This window comes from Nematolebias whitei, unplaced genomic scaffold, assembly GCF_014905685.2.
Source record: "Nematolebias whitei isolate Nwh7 unplaced genomic scaffold, NemWhi1 Nwh_scaf_2707, whole genome shotgun sequence".
Taxonomy (NCBI): Eukaryota; Metazoa; Chordata; class Actinopteri; order Cyprinodontiformes; family Rivulidae; genus Nematolebias; species Nematolebias whitei.
The window spans coordinates 1-5,678 of NW_023621252.1; the positions used below are offsets into that span (position 1 = coordinate 1).

General features: G+C 36.6%; 1 long non-coding RNA gene across 2 annotated transcripts; it reads right to left on the bottom strand.

Moving 5' to 3' along the window:
* Nucleotides 1-720: 720 nt before the first annotated feature.
* LOC119429562 lies at nucleotides 721-4,288 on the bottom strand. Of its 2 annotated transcripts, XR_005187801.1 has the most exons (4): nucleotides 4,125-4,288; nucleotides 3,410-3,596; nucleotides 2,964-3,040; nucleotides 721-2,067 (listed from the first exon to the last, which is right to left on the bottom strand). It is a non-coding gene; the product is annotated as an uncharacterized LOC119429562 (long non-coding RNA). The 2 variants fall into 2 exon arrangements; XR_005187800.1 differs by lacking the exon at nucleotides 4,125-4,288 and having other exon boundaries at nucleotides 3,410-3,787.
* Nucleotides 4,289-5,678: the final 1,390 nt, after the last annotated feature.

Genomic DNA, 5,678 nt, shown 5'->3' on the forward strand with positions numbered 1-5,678 from the left:
AGATGTAAAGATGTTTTGAAACACTTCTAGAGAATGAACAAAGATGTCAAGAACACAAGAGACTGTTCAAACTGTTCTCTCTGACATTTGATCTGATTTTACCAGGTGAAATGTTTGAGAACCAGTTCTCATTTACAAACAGGAGCCGACATGTTCCAGGAGTTCTTCATTCAAGCCTCAGAGCTGCTCGTGGAACCATTTCTCACGTGTCTCACCAGATCTGCTAAATAAGTTAGAAATCTCATTGATCTGAGTTAAAATGATTCTTTATTTATCCTTTACATTCTCAAATGATGTTATGAAATTAGTGATTGATTTGAGTCAAAGTCTCTAAAAGTAATATTTGTAAGTAAATCTATCTTTAGGAGTCGACCTATTCAAGATGGCCACCACAGCTAATTGAACCACAAATCACAAGTACTGAGTGTGTCAGATACTGAACTGCAGCTGATGTGGCAGTAGCTGAGAGTCATCCTCAAAACATATTTCAAGAGGTAACAGATCACAAATGATCTCCCACAATAACCTGAGATTGTTCATAAGGTCATCTGTACAGTTTGACTCAAACGCTCAAACTACATCCACTATGACCAGATGTTCTGATGAGTTCAAGGAATGTTACACCTTCATCTCCTTCATACTTTAATGAATTTACACTATTTTACAATTGTTTAGATCAGTAACTCTCACCATAAAGCTGTTATTAATATGTAAATGTAAAAATGACTCCATCATTTCAAATGATAAACGTCATGTGGACGACATAAAGCTGCTTCCTGTAACTTCTTCCATTTCATAAAGAGCACTGAAGATGATTTCTCTGTGATGATGTCACGATCAGTGTGTTTTCATCATGATTTCATGGATCTTTATGTTTCAGATCACAAGTCATTTCTCTTTGGATCATTATAGTTTTGTTCTTTGATTATTTAGTCTCCCTGGAGGCCGTGCTCCAGGTGGGTTTGCAGAGATCACATGGAACAGTTGTTGCACAAATCAAACACAATTCAAGTCACATTTAAAAGTGACATCATCATAATGATGTCTATTGTTACATTTAATAAGAAAAATAACATTTCAAACCTCACACTGTCACATCCTTCTTTAATAAGAGCTGACTTCATTTTATTGTTATTGAATAAAAATCTACATGTTGGATGTAAAATATGTGTGTAGTTTTAAAATATAGCATACTTTATAAAAATATAATTACAAAGAGCTCTGGTAAAACATGAAAGTGCGAACAGAACTGCTCCTGCTGAAGGCAGAGCCAGCCACCATGAAACTGTGATACAACACTCAACACATCATACAATCTAGTACTTGTACACAAACTGAGCTGACACTTGAACACAAGTGGACATCATGGGATGCATCGTCACAACAATAGAGCCACTGGATGGTTTGATTTGATTGTGGAGTTCTGTTCATCACAAACCAAACATGGACCCAACTAATGAAGTAACATGGAGCCAGACAAAACACTCAGAAGAAACATATTACAATTAAATACGACATATTTTACATTCACACAGTAATACTTTGCAAAGCTGCAGTAGAAACGTAGTTTTTGAGGGAATTGTGTTGCTGGATCCACATTTATCCAGTCAGGTCGAGTTCTAGTGTTTAGTTTTATACAAAGAACATTTCTGACTGGATTTACCTGCATTTTGACCTTAAAGCTTCAAACACATCATTGTTTGATTTATTTACACACAATTCTCTTGAAGAGTCAAATGTGATTGTGAACTTTATCACTTATTTGAATCACATTCAGCCTTTTCATTTCTCAGCTCAACCAATCAGATATTATTCGTCTCCTCTTCACCTTCTTAACAACCTTTGTACTTTAAAATATTATTATCTTCAGAGTGAACTATTTTTAGTCACTTCCTTGTTGGACAATAATGCATAAGTCTATTAGAATGTTGAAATCAAACCTTCAGGACCAAACCTGATGCAGTCAGTATCTGTTGACCCATTCCTCTTTACTTTATGATTTCCAGTTTGGATCTTTCAAACCTGATGCTGGAATATCAGGAAAGTCTTCATCACTTCTCTGGCAATCTAAAAAATATAGAAACCATAAGAAAAGGTACAAACAATAAACAAGTAACAAAAGCTCCACACATGAAGTTTCACCAACTTTCCAGTGAACAACTACCACAACAATGTCCCAGCAGATATTTCCATCCTTTTGGAGCGGCTGGAGCACGACGCCTCCGTTCTATTTAACGTCACACAATCACATTTTTCTGACGCGCTCTCCTTCAGTTCAGCTCAACTCTGTTGCAGCTTTTAATAGAATCAGTAAATATTTGAAACTAATTGTTCAAGAAACACAAGTTGTAGGAACTGATTTGAACATCAGCTAAATATTCTAATTACAATTAAAAGAACAATTAATGAGCAACATTTAAATGAACTCTGACTGATTTATTTTCTATTAGACTTTAACAGTGAGTGTGAGAACTGACTGGATTTTAATAACGTGCACGTTTTGATCAATTGACTTAGAGAAATGTGGGTTTTTGAACAAATCAAAACCAATTAGTAGTTTGAAGGAAATGAAGTTTAATGATTCAGAAAATCTATTTGATGAAAGAACAGAAAGCTGTAGAGACATTTGATGTTTAATAAATGTAGCAGGACGACTTCAAGTGTTCAGAAACTTTGTAGGAGCCACAACACAAGGAACACGTGTCGTCCTTACACTGGCATGATGTGTCCAACTCAAGTTGTTACTAAATCTCTTTCAAAATGATCAGGAACAAGTTTGAAGATTCATTTAGTTTCAGTGAAAAACATTCATGTGTAATTTATGATGTTCCTGAATCAAACTTGAATAAAACGTGCACTCTGTCCTTCATGGCCATAACAGCAACTAAAATCATTTTAAAAGCAGCTCACCAGATATAATTCAGTGTTAGACTTTTCTCCTCTGTCTCTTAATAAATACTTACCTAAATGTTTTTGCAGCTTTTGAATCGTCTTCTGCTGAACTTGATCCACCAGAAAGACTGTGTGGTTCACAGAGTTTCTGCACAAATCAAAACATGAAACTTTAAATTAAAATGTTCTGAGAGAACAACAAGTATCATTTTTATGCACACTAACCAGAAACCTCCAGTGATTTTGGTCGACATGGACAAATAACACAAAGCTCTTGTAATTCTCAACATTTACCAGGAAAAACAAACACTTGAGGTTAAAATGATATAAATGTCATTTCTGACATTAATGTACAATTTGAACTTTATTTTTCCAAATGGTTATTGTCACTTAAAATATTAAACATATAAATGATTTTAAATGAAACATTCCTGTTTTTACTTGAACTATGTTGCATTTCAACGAGACAATAAATTTTCTGCACTAATGATGTGATTTCTGGTAAAGCCGTACTTACCCTCGCTGTTTCTACAACATCCTGAAGAACGAGCAACAAACACAGAAACTTAGGGACAATTCTATGGAAAATGTCCAACTTTGGAGGGCCTTTATTTTGAAATTCCACATGAGATCTTGGTGACATCTGGTGAGCAACATCTGGAGATGCTCTACAGTCAGCCTGAAGTGAGACTGGTCACTGGAAACTAAGAGTTTTGTTTTAATATTAATGGAAACTTCAGGGAAAACAATTGAACATTCTCACATCATGAACATACAAATAACCACAAAACAGAGACTAAAGTCAAATATTATGGATCATATTCACAGGCGGACATTAAAAATCATTTCTGAACATGGACCAGCAAGAATGACTTCAATCAACTCGAGTCAAAACATGAAAAACTCCCTGGAGTTTTTTATTTATTTAACTTACAACACAAAAAGTTCTCTACTCTTTGGATATGGGGGCGAGATTGAAACTTTTTGTGGAAACAGCTGAGCAGGAATGTTGGTCCCGTTACAGCTTCCAGTGCTAACATGTGTTTTATGTCCAGAGTTTGGACCAACAGGAGACACACATCAGCTTTTATTTTGAAAGAACCTCGCAAGCGTGACTACCTGGTGGTGTTAGCGCGTGCACAACCAAACTGCGTGAGCGCTGACTTTTTGAAGTGGAGGCTGCTGGACCGAAGTTTAATATTGAACAACTTTACTAGAAATTACAACCATACCTGTTAGAGAACAAACATGTGGTTGGTGGAGGTCTGACGTGAAGCTCCTGCTCCTACACAGAAAAATAGAGACACAGTCACGAGACTAGATTATCCAAGCACGCGACGACACGTGGCTGCTAACAGCTACACATGCTAACAGCTACACATGCTAACAGCTACACATGCTAACAGCTACACATGCTAAAAGCTAAACATGGTAACAGCTACACATGCTAAAAGCTAAACATGGTAACAGCTACACATGCTAACAGCTACACATCCTAACAGCTACACATGTTAACAGCTACAGATGTTAACAGCTACAGATGCTATCAGCTACAGATGTTAACAGCTACAGACGCTAACAGCTACAGATGTTAACAGCTACAGATGCTAACAGCTACAGATGTTAACATCTACAGACGCTAACAGCTACAGACGCTAACAGCTACAGACGTTAACAGTTACAGATGCTAACAGCTACACATGTTAACAGCTACAGATGCTAACAACTACAGACGCTAACAGCTACAGATACTAATAGCTACAGATGTTAACAGCTACAGATGTTAACAGCTACATATACTAACAGCTACAGATGATAACAACTACAGACGCTAACAACTACAGACGCTAACAGCTACAGACGCTAACAGATACAGATACTAACAGCTACAGATACTAATAGCTACATATGTTAACAGCTACAGACGCTAAGAGCTACAGATACTAACAGTAAAAGATACTAATATATAGAGATACTAACAGCTACAGATAATAACAACTACAGATACAAATAGCTACAGATGTTAACAGCTACAGATACTAATAGCTACAGATGTTAACAACTACAGATAGTAATAGCTACAGATGTTAACAGCTACAGATACTAACAGCTACAGATACTAAAAGCTACAGATGATAACAGCTACAGATACTAACAGCTACAGATACTAGCAGCTACAGATGCTAAAAACAAGAGACGCTAACAGCTACAGACGCTAACAACTACAGATGCTAACAGCTACAAACGCTAACAGCTACAGACACTAATAGCTACACATGTTAACAGCTACAGATACTAACAGCTACAGATGCAAACAGCTACAGACACTAACAACTAAAGACGCTAACAACTACAGACGCTAACAGCTACAGATGTTAACAACTACAGATGTTAAAAACTACAGACACTAACAACTAGAGACGCTAACAACTACAGATGCTAACAGCTACAGACGCTAACAGCTACAGATGTTAACAGATACAGATGCTAACAACTACAGACGCTAACAGCTACAGATCAGACGCTAACAACTACAGACGCTAACAGATACAGATACTAACAGCTACAGATACTAATAACTAAAGATGTTAACAGCTACAGATACTAACAGCTACAGATACTAATAGCTACAGATGTTTACAGCTACAGACGCTAACAGCTACAGACACTAACAGTTACAGATACTAATATCTAGAGATACTAACAGCTACAGATACGAACAGCTACAGATACTAACAACAACAGACGTTAACAACTACAGACGCTAACAACTACAGACGCTAACA